At 36.1% G+C, this 12,480-nt stretch overlaps 1 pseudogene; it reads left to right on the top strand.

Moving 5' to 3' along the window:
• Positions 1 to 2,214: 2,214 nt before the first annotated feature.
• Positions 2,215 to 11,428, top strand: LOC148784415 (ubiquitin C-terminal hydrolase 12-like; annotated as a pseudogene).
• The last annotated feature ends 1,052 nt before the right edge of the window (positions 11,429 to 12,480 follow it).

A 12,480-nucleotide genomic window follows, 5' to 3' on the forward strand; every position in this document is an offset into this window, starting at 1 on the left:
GAGTGAAATAGTAGAAGGTTAGCAAAAATATGGTTCATAGCTCCAGTGTCTATAATCCAATAGTCCAAGTCAATCCCTGAAGGTCCAATGAGATCTGCCATCATCTCAGTCAATTGCTTAGTATCAGAGGTATCTGTAGACATTGGTTTCTCAGCAATTGCAGCAGCTGCAAAGGTCTTGCAACTAACCACCTTCTTATTCTTATCACCCAAGGTTTTGTACCAATCTGGTATACCGTGAATTTGAAAGCAAGTATCCATCGCATGTCCAGTCCTGTGACAATGCATACAAGTCAGGTTCCGTTTGTTTACATAAGGTCTTCTTTCCTAGAGTTACATAATGGCACGACTCCAAGGCAGAAAGTTTGAACCATCCAACGGAGAAGAGGATAACGCCAAAATTCAATTTTCCAACAGATGGATGTATAGTGCCTCGCATTCCAGCTGTTCTGCCACTTTTATTCAAATTTTCCATAGCTCACCTAATCAATGTGGGTAAGTGATGCGTATCCGAGAGACCTTCATATAGAAGGCTCTGATACCATGTTGAATTGCATATCGAGGAAGACAAACAAGGCAAAAATAATTTTTGAGGAAGAGGAGTTCTTTGTTTCTGTAGACTGTCTCTGTAAATTTTTTGTTACAATAAAAACAATGACTCTCCTGACTTATATATATACCGTCCACGTACGCTAACTGGCAATGTAACAAACTAACCATATCGGCAATGATCTGGCCCAATGACAATTCGAATAAATGACAAGGCAGACCAAATAAGTAACAGAACAAACAGAATAAAGAAGACGTGTTTCCCAAATGCGATTTAATTAAAACGTCTCATCCAGCATCCAAAATGCCAATGTCTGCGTCTACGTCCTCATGTTACGTCTGTTGCTGGTTTAGCTACTGTTCCTGCTCAAATTGCTGCTGCAAATGGAGATGATCAACTTCAACACTTGTTTTGCAGGAATATTTTAAATATGTTGGGTGTTTCCTTGTTATTCTTTGACCTTGAACCAAAAAATCTTTTGAAGGAGGTTTCATTTGATGAGACTAAAAACCATGTACAAATTCAACTTTATTGCAATTTTTTGGTTATTCAAATGTAAAGAAATATGAAACCTCTCGTACTTTCCTCATTCCGTACCTAGACATGGATGAGCATGTTAGTCAAGCTGACTTCTTTCTCAACCTTCCTCCCTCCAAACCTAAACATGGGAGAGCATGCACATCATGCTCACTACTTTTTTCAGTTTCCTCCCTCCGGAGTTAGAAGCGAATGAGCATGTACGTCGCACTTACACCATCTAGACCTAGATGCGGATTACCATGCAAGACAAGCTCACTTTTTTTTCACCTTCCTCCCCCTGAACTTAGATGCGGATGAGCATGCACGTCACACTTACTCCATGTCTTCCTCCCTCCAAACCTAGATGTGGATGAGCATTTACAACAAGCTCATGTTCCTCCCTCTAGACCTAGCTGCGGATAAGCATTTACGTCAAGCTCACTTCATGTCTTCCTCTCTCCCGACGTATATGTGGATGCGCATTTATGTCAAAACTCACTTTATACATTCCTCCATCGGGACCTAGGTGCAGATGAGCATGCACGTGCATACTTCCTTCTAGTTGTCTCGAGTTTATGCTTATCCAATATCTCGCGCCTAGAAAATAAATCGTTAAGTTTTTACTTGAATTTTATACTTAAAAATAGCAATTAGACGCTAGCATAGATGAGACTCGTATTTGCCACATTGGAGCTTGCTATTACAAGCACCCTATGCTGCAAATCTCTTAAGATGAACAACCCATTTATTGCACCGCCATATTAGACATTTGCGTGCTTTCATGCTCTCGAACTTATCTTTTATTTTTTCTCTACGTGCTCTCCTCCTTGAGATAGTCCCTTTTATCACATGCTCAGTGATGTGCTGCATATTGACTAATGTATAAGCTACTTAAAGATAGCGTAGTTAAATTACTTTCCTAGCCCATATTATTTGTTTCATAAAAAAGTTTTACCTATTTGATGCAATTATTCGCTAAAAATTATAGGAAATATAAGACATGTACATTGTCTCTCCAAGAAAGCATGATTCATTCTGGAGTATAATGTTATATTCTTAGTGGAATTTTCTGTGATTCTAAATGAAGCCTAATTGGTCTCTTTGTGGATCTTTGTATCTTGGTGGCTTTGTGGGTTTTTTGCAGCCATGAGGGTTGTCGACCGGTGGTGGCGCTTGGGCATTCGGTTGCCAGATCTGGCTCCTGAGCCGGTTACTTTACTGCTTTTCGTATTGCTATTTTTCTGTTATTCTTTCTTTATTCATTTATCTGAAATTATTGTATAAGGGTTTTCAAATACAAAATTATCTCTGTAGTTATTGTTTTATTTGGGTTCATCACTTTGTGGATAAATTCCTAACAAATCTCATCATATTATCTTCCATGATTCTTTGAAATTCCTCGCTCTTTCTATTTCTCCCTCTCTTGCTCCTTGTTTCTCGTTATCTTAGTGTGATGCCTATGTTTGTGTGATTTATTGCTCTTCGACTTCTCTTTTATTTTCTCTCTTTGCATTTATTCTCCTTGAAATGGTCCCTTTTGTCACATAGTCGATGTTGTGCCTCATATTGACTATTGTATACGTTAATTGCCGAAACAAAGTATAATTAATTACTTTCCTAGCCCGTATTATTTGTTTCACTACTAAAGGTTTTACCTATTGAAGTATTTTGGTATTTGATGCTATTATTTGCTTAAAAATATACAAAATATAAAATTTGTACATTGTCACCTCCGAGAAACAATGAATCATACGGAGTATACTATTATCGAGTGATCTCATCATATTATCTTCCACGACTCTTGAAAATTTTTTCTCTTTCTCTTGCACCTGGTCTTGATTCCCATTATCTTAGTGTGCATGTGCGTGTTCATACCTGGACAGAATTAGTTACTCAATGTAGCCCATTTATAACATCTATTTCCTTTCAGTGGCCCCAAAATAATGGTTCTAAGTGTTAAAGTATTCTTTTTCCCCGTAACTACCTTCTTGTTAAAGCAATGATGTGATGCTTCTAACTTTCATGTAATATATCCTGACTTTTTTGGTTTGTAATTCTGCAGTTTATCCACTTTCGCTCCTTGGAAACGTCTGAAAAGGATGAATTTTGTTTACAACCGTGAGTTCAATAACAAACAGACTTTTAATTCTAGCGTGTAATTTCCTGTGTTATGTTAGGTAATATTGATCCACTTAGCATTGCTATTCAAATTTCACTAACTGTGAAGGTCAAAGCTTGATTCATATGATATTGTTGTTAATAGAGTAGCAAACCAACTTGGAGTTGATGATCTGTCCAAACTACGGCTTACGTCGCACAATATCTACTCTGAGCGACCAAAAGCTCATCCTATAAGATATCGATGAGTGAAAAACTTGTTAGAGATGCTGCTGCATTACGACCAACTACGCATTAATTCAACTCTAAGTCGGGGTTCATTTGATGAGGGTGTGAAACTAACAAAGCATTACTTTCTTGTTCAGCTTTTTGATATTCCGTACTTTGAAGTAGTAGATATACCTTTGCTAGAATTGCAAGAGTTGAGAATCCTCAAACTAGTTTTCAGCTATGCGGAAAACTTTCAAGCGAGTATTCATTCATAATTGGACTTTATGCTCCAATACAAGTGCATACATATGCAAGACTTGCAAATTTATTATATATTTAGCAAACATTAAATATCTTATTTGTTTTCCATGTATAGTTGGAATACAGTATCAGGCTTCCAGAAGAAGGCACTGTGGGTGATGTGCTTGAGCATCTCAAGGAGAAGGAAATATAGCTGACATGTTATTACCGGGAGTGTGCGTGTGTGTGTTCCTAGAATTCTAAGATTTGTCGTGTAACGCCCCCTACTCGCTACATCAAATTATCATTGTTCCATCCTCTCTTTAATTAAAATTTGTGTTATAAGTAGTCTCTTCTTAACCTGTACAATAAATTCTCATTTATCAATATAATATATATATCACAAAAGATAATAGATACTACGAAAAGTTTATATGTAACTCTGACTAAACGTCCTCATGTACATAACCTCAAGGAAAGTAGTACCACAACTTTAAACACCAACCCGATTAAAGACTATAATATTTAGCAATCCAAACAACCAAAAACTCTGACTTCAGATGTCACGGCTGGCCCACCTAATAAAGAAGACAACACTGCTAAAAGTCCAATGTGGCTAATCAGTGTGACTTATTCCCTGAAAAGTACGTGGCAAGGAATGAGCTGCCTACTCAATAAGTATAGCTGATCAGTCTATATATATATACACAGACAAAGATTCAAATACATGCAGTCACACCGACAACAGTCATTTGTCATATAGCAACATCAAATATAAGCAGTAATACATACTCACAACTGTAAATCAATCCACAACATAATATTCATTCGTTATCATTTATTAGTTAAGGGCCCCAGTTACTCGAGCTGGAGTACATCAGTCAATGGTTTCGCCGGCCATCACCATATCATATACAACACAGGATACCCGTTCTATCTGATATCCCCACACTCTTTTACTCCAGGTGTGTAGCAATATAGCACATGGCATCACAACAAACATAGTACCCCCACACCACCCCAGTGTGTAGCTAACAGCACAGGATATTCCCCACTGTCCCGGAATACCCGGTACCCTACGCGCCATGGTACCTAGCTTAATTCAGATATTTCTCATATCACATTATCAATCACATTTTCATAAACCATTAACTGTGCTTCCACTAGGTAAGCATCATCTATTATTTCAATTCAAAATCATCATTCTATTCTTTATAATAATTACTTCCTCAATAATAGCCTCCGAATTAATTTCATACAACAATCAATTATATGATCACGTAATCATACCACTCTCACGTCCAACCATTACAAACATATGACACATAATAACAATTTCACCAATATTAGGATAATTTAACATCCACAACGAATTATATAAAGAATCAATATACGAAAGCCACGTATAATAATATAAAGCCAAGTCCATGATCGCATCCAAGAAACCAATATATATAATATATACAATACTACACACACACACACACACACATATATATATATATATCCAATTAGCTATACTTACCTTATATCTCAAAATGCTTCAATTTTACGAAGGACTGCTAAACCCTCTACTTTCTTGTCACGTCCTATAATAGAATGTTGTACGTATAATCAATATATTTAATTTACCAAATAATTCATAAGAATTCACTTAATCAAACCCCTCATATATTTATAACTATCATTTTTAATAACATTTGTAAATTATATTACCACTGAAACCTCATTTTCCCTCATTAGTAACATAATATTTCTAAAATATAACTTCCGAAATATTTCTATGAAATTTCTGTCAATTTTATCGTTGTTATACAATTTAATTAAGCAATAATACATAGAATTATATATTTGGTTAATCATTCTGATGAAAATGTGTAAATTAGCTATAATGATAATTAAATCTAACAAATCAAACAATTTAATTGCCCAACTATATCATTTTTATAGCAATTGTGATATTTAATTTGACACTAATTTAAATAGCCAAAATCATAAAATACTCTGATTAAATAGTTCACCGCTCAATATAATCAACATTTAATAAATGAACTAATTAAATAATATAATTATATAAATTAATAAAAATTAAAACATAAATTCTTAACTTTCTGTTTCTTCGTTGCCCGCAGTGAAAGATTGCAAATTCCTTAAAGTAGCAATTGTATTACATAATGTAAATCTTATATATATTATATGTAATGAGAGAGAGGAGAGAGGTGTGGGGTGGGCGGTGACCCCACTCTCATCCTCACCCTCATTTTTTTCACTATAGATATATATGTATATTACTATATATATAGTTATGTATATATATTATTATATATATAATATTAATATTATTTTATTTAATTAAACTTTTCTAAAATAACTTTCACGTCCCTCCTAATTTTCTTAATTACTATAGCTTATCAGTCGAGCTCAATTACATTGATCCAACTCTGCTTTTACTTTTAGCTTTAGTCGGCTGAGCGACTTTCCTCCTGGAGTTCGGAATCGGCAAGAGAGAAAGAGAAGAGGGACGTATTTTTTGGCCAGGAAGTGGAATCAATCCCGTTCCAGAGCTCCTTGACTCCTCAAGATGTTAGCTTCGAGCTTCTTCTACGAATCAGCTCTCGCCGCCTCTTTCGGAGGGAAGGCAGGAACGGAGTGGGGGGTGTTAGGGTGGTCTCCCCCACAAAATCGCGACCAGAACTGTAGTACTCCTAAATGATTGGCGAAGCATGGGATTAACTAGAGCCAGACAATAATTTGTCCCCAAATATTATAACGAACTCCAATTTAATCCGTTCAAGTTTTATTATATCCCAAATTCAATCTATAATTTATTTACTAATTCAATCTAAATTTCTAGTAATTACCAATTAGTCACATCGCATTACCAATTACGAATTTCTAGTAATTACCAATTACCAATTAATTCAATCTATAATTTATTTACCTTATCACCTACTTCATACTCCATCTCCCTTCGATGTTGATCAATGTAACTTTTTTGTCGATCTTGTGTTGCCTTCAAGTACTTCTTAACTACTTGTATCTTTTCAACTATTTCTTGCACCAATTCAGGACCTTCTAGTTGTCTTAATCCTTCTATATCCCAACAAATCAGACTGCAATACCTTATTCCGTATAAAGCTTCATATGGAGGCATACCGATACTAGAGTGGAAACTATTATTATATGCAAACTCCATTAAAGGTAGATGATCATCCCAGTTGCCCTTAAACTCCATTGTACAAGCTCTCATCATATCTTCTAGGGTTTGAATCGTTCTTTCTAACTGTCCGTCTGTTTGAGGATGAAATGCGGTACTGAAATGCAACTTTGTGCCCAATGCCCTTTGTAAACCTTCACAAAAGCGTGAGGTAAATCGGGAATCTCTGTCTGACACAATCGATACAGGCACTCCATGTAATCTCACTATCTCGAAAATGTATAATCTAGCTAACTTATCCAGAGAATCAGTTATTCGTACCGGCAGGAAATGAGCAGATTTCGTCAACCTATCCACAATTACCCAAATAGTGTCGTGCTTTCTGAATGTACGTGGCAATTGACAAAATTCATAGTGATCTTTTCCCACTTCCATTCTGGTATTGATAGAGGTCGAAGTTTACTTGCTGGTGCCTGATGTTCTGCTTTTACTTGCTGACATGTCATACATTTAGCCACAAATTCAGCCACATCCTTCTTCATCGTCTGCCACCAGTAGTAAGGTCTTATATTTCGATACATTTTTGTAGTACCATGGTGCATCGCATATGGTGCATTATGAGCTTCTCGTAAAATCGCTTCGCGTAACCCATCCGTATCAGGCACACAAACTCGTCCCCCATTAACTACCACCCCATCAATTCTTATCGAAAAATTTATTTTCCTACCTTGTTTTATCCTTTCCAACATCTGTAATAAGAAAGGATCTCGAGTCTGCGCTTCTTTGATTTGATCCACAAAGTCTAGCTTAAGTTGCAAGGCTGCCAATAAACCCGCTACCTGATCAACCTCCAATTTCATATTAATAGATTTCATCTCCAGTAGCAATGTCTGAGTGTGACTCCCCAGATTGGCTAATGTACTTGAACTCTTCCAACTCAAAGCATCTGCTACCACATTTGCTTTCCCTGGATGGAAATCAATAGTGCAACCATAATCCTTCAGCAGTTCTATCCATCTCCTCTGTCTCAAATTCAATTCCTTCTGCGTCAAGATATATTTCAAACTTTTCCGTAGAATCAGTGCATGCACAATCGCGGCCAACTCCAAGTCATGTGTAGGATAATTTAACTCATGGTTCCTCAATTGGCAGGATGCATAAGCAATTACCATTACGTTTTGCATTTAACACACATCCCAAGCCCTGTTTACATGCATTCGTATACACTATATATCCACCACTACCAGACGACAAAACCAAAATCGGATTGGAGGTCAGCCTCTTCTTCAACTCATCAAAACTTTGTTGACACTGTTCTGTTAACCGAAATTCTACACCCTTTTTTAGCAACTTGGTCAGAGGACCGGCAATTATAGAGAAGCCCTCAACAAATCTCCTGTAATATCCAGCCAACCCTAAGAAGCTCCGGACTTCTGTGGAATTCTTTGGCACTCTGCATTCCATAATAGCCTTTACTTTGGAAGGATCAAGCAAAACTCCATCACCAGATATTACATGCCCAAGGAAAACCACCTGATTTACCCAAAATTCACATTTGCTTAACTTAGCATATAACTCCTTCTCTTTCAAATTCTATAACATTATCCTTAGATGTTGGTCATGCTCTTCTCTACTCTTCGAGTATACCAAGATGTCATCTATAAAAACAATAACAAAGTGATCCAAATATTCCTGAAATGTACGGTTCATCAATGCCATGAACGCCACTGGTGCATTTGTTAACCCAAAGGGCATCACCAAGAACTCATAATGACCATAATGAGTACGGAAAGTTGTATTCGGTATGTCTTTCTCTGCTATCCTCAACTGCCAATACCTAGACGTCAAATCGATATTTGAAAATATTCTAGCTCCCTTGAACTGGTCTAGCAGGTCATCAATCCTCAGCAATGGATGTTTATTCTTCACTGTTACCCTATTTAATTGATGGTAATTGATGCATAACCTCATACTCTCATCTTTCTTCTTCACAAACAGCACTAGTGCTCCCCACGGCGAAGTACTCGGCCTGATAAACCCTTTTCCCCAACAATTCTTTGATTTAGATTTTGAGCTCATGTAATTCCACTGGGGCCATTCTATTCGGCGCAATAGAAATTGGGGAAATTCCTGGGAGAATTTCTATAGCGAAATCCACTTCCCTAGGCGGTGGCAAGCCTGGTGAATCGTCAGGGAATACTTCAGGGAAGTCTCTCAGTATCGGGATTTCCTCCAATGTGGGGTTAACCCTTTCGGTATCTACCATATGGGCTAAATATGCTTCAAAACCCTCTATCATCTTGCCTCTATGGCTGATATTACACAAACCGGTACTACCTGACAATCCCCCACGAATATTACTTTTGAACTGGAACATTTGATCTTTTTATAACAATTAACTATTGCTTTATGTTGCGCTAACCAATCCATCCCCAAAATCACATCAAACTCCTTCAAATCTAGCACTACAAGGTCTACAGGTAAATTTACATCTCCAGTCGTAATCCGTTCAAGTTTTATTATATCACAAATTCAATCTATAATTTATTTACTAATTAAATCTAAATTCTTAGTAATTACCAATTAGTCTCCCAATTACCTGAAAAATTATACGGACGGTACATGTCGCATAACATAGCGTTTATGATTTTTAACTGTTGCAATGATTATGTCAAACAGGTGAAACTTTCTCATCCAAATCCAGAGCTTAGGTTGCTGGAAGTATTATCGTGCAAGATCTATAAGGTCCTGAATTATTGCATCTTCTTTTTGTTTCATTCATTAGTTTCGTAATATTAATATCAAAATAATATTCTTCTAAAATTTTACTTAATAATCCAATTTCAATAGTTAAATTCAATTTATTTTACGCTGAAAAATCTTGTATGGGTTGACTACACACAAATTGGACGTGTCGGAGATATGCACTCTGACTTGGAAGTTGAGTCTCAGAACTTGCTAGGTTTTTGTATTTTGCCCATGTGGCCTTCACTTAGTAAATTGTATATTGTGTTTCCAAAAGGATGTTAGAAATTCCTTAGGTCTTCCCTTCTATGCTTATTTTTTAAGTCGCTGAAACTCCAAGTTCGTACAGATATATCCTAATAGTGATAAGATCACAGCAATAAATGACAATCGTTGGACTTTACGAGCAGAGGAGGTCTGTTTCTATCTCTATACATATGTGTGTCTATGTATATATATGCTTTCATTTTTCAGGTGGTAAACATAACAAAAAATATCTAGCTAATTGCTTTCCATGTTAGTATTGTGTCTTTGATAGGCTACAACCCTTTTTCCTTTAAAATTCGCTTCCCCATATGTTCATCTTTGATATCAACAATTTCTCCACTTTTATAATTTCTCATTACAGATTCTAGAGGAAGAGAAATTTCTTGGCCCAAGTAAATGTTTGATTCATGTGTGTCACTTCATGCATGAGGATGCTCAGAATCAGACGGTAGTATTTTCAGTTCGTTACTTCATAGTTTTCCTCATATATTTGTGCTCGTTCTACCTCTCTATTTCAACTGCAAGTGCATCTCTTTCATTTTCTTCCTTTTAAATCTTATATATTCATTTTGCTTATGGTAGCGAATTAAAACTCTTGGAGAGCCATTTTTATTGATGATCAATGATGGTGAAACTTTGTCTTGTATCAAGGTTCGTGTGTAGAACAAGTTGCAAGTACAAGATTTGGAATTTTCGAAGGTATTCTAGCCCGAGCCTAATTGTTACAATTACTTTAAATGAAGATGATGGTATGAGGCTTATGTGGTTAGGCATGCTACAACTTCTACTTTCTGCTTTAATCTTCTCGATTTTATGAAGTGGAGATTTGCTTTTGTGTCGCATAATCAAGCAGAATACTTGGTGAACTCAGATACTTTGTTCAACCAGGTATCTATACCTTGTTTTATTTTCATTTTTTTTTAATATATTTGATTTTGTTGCTCGATGTTGATAATCTTGCCGAAAGTTTTGCATAAAACCTAACACTATCTTTGTTTTTATTTTTAACTTATTTTGATGTGTTTTGTAGAGATAGAGAGAGAAAAATAAAGATAAATAAGTATGTGTTAGAGATAGTGTGTATGTTTAGATTTATTTTTGGAGATAATATAAAATAAGAATTGTATGTTTGGTGTTATTTAGTAGGAGACAAAAACTAATGTTCATTATCAAATCATGTCTCTTTTATACATATTTATATATATGTATGAGTATGTATATAATTTTTTTAGTTGTAGGGCCTATAATTAGTGTAGACTTATTTTGACAAAAAACAAATGAAGCACTATTTCAAAACATCTCAAAACACCACCAAAACTTTCAAAATAAATCAAGGCAAACATTTTCCATGTTTTGGCCCATCTCGCAGATGAAGCAAAATGGAAACCAAATATTATCTAAAAATTCCATTTCATGCTACATGTCCTTTTATTTATCTACTGAACAATAAGTTGATTGCTATATTATGAGCCCTGACCATTACGTGCAAAAAGAAAACTTAATATGGCATGCTATAGAGCACAAGACGTACCTTAGTTGCTCCAAAAAAAAAAATAAAGCATGCAACGTACTGAGTTTATGAATTCATGACATATATTTGTTTTATATCTGCAGTTGCAGTGATATGTTTGTGTTTTCTATAAGAATAGTTCTAACTAAGATCTACAATGACCTCTTCTTTTCAGTATCGCACCTCACATAACAAGCCTTTGAGGATATACAATTAGGAGTATGGCCGCTAGTGGGGTCCTTACATAGCCAAATCTTGAAAAATCATAAGTAAAATATAAGGGAAAATGCAAGCAACCCCTTGTGATATCACAAATGAGCAAATTACCCCCTTATGAGAAAACAAATAGCGATTTGACTCGCAATAATTTTTCTAGTACACGTGTCTGTGTCCTTTGTTGTAAGGGAGTAGTACTCCTTGTTTAATGTTGCTCTATTTGTAAGGGAGTTGTACTCCTTGTTTATGGCTTTGTTAGAAATTCTAGGGAGGTAGCTCTCTCCGCTGTAACTATTTTGTGCATTTTAATATAGAAGGACAGGGGACTCCGAAAAGCTCCCCCCAGCTCTAGGTGGTTTTCGTACAAATTTTTTTTTTCCTTTATCCTGGTCTAGTTCGGGTTTATTTTGTGTGACCCGAATTTTTGTCCCGAACAAGGGCATTTTTTGTTTTTCACAGTAAAGGTATAAATGATTATGCCATTGCCCAACATGTGTCATGTTGTACATCTTCATCCTGGTTGCTTCAGTCATCAGCAGCTTATTTTTCCAGATTAACATCCACTTTTTTCAAATAAGCTTTCTGCGAACTCAGTGCTCTTTCCTGTCATGGAGTTTAACTGGAACGATCCATTCATTTTGTTTGAGAAAATCTTGAATGGATACTTGGTTTTGTCCATCTCTGTGAGACAGACCCATATCCCCAAGCTCTCCTAGTAGAGATACTATCTTCATTAATGGCTGATACCAAGAGAGCTTCTCCTGAGGCAGATTTGATCTAGTCGAAAGCTACCATATCTGGCCTCTGCTGCTTCATAAAATCAAATGCCAGATGAGACCCCTTTCCTGCAATTTCTGAAGCTACAAATACAAATTTTAACTCCAGAACGTCGCCTCTCTTTAAGTGGGGGTTGTTTTGCCATGAATTAAAGACCGCCCCACTAATCGAT

This window comes from Sesamum indicum, linkage group LG13 (genome assembly GCF_026168435.1).
Source record: "Sesamum indicum cultivar Baizhima isolate 11 linkage group LG13, ASM2616843v1, whole genome shotgun sequence".
NCBI lineage: Eukaryota > Viridiplantae > Streptophyta > Magnoliopsida > Lamiales > Pedaliaceae > Sesamum > Sesamum indicum.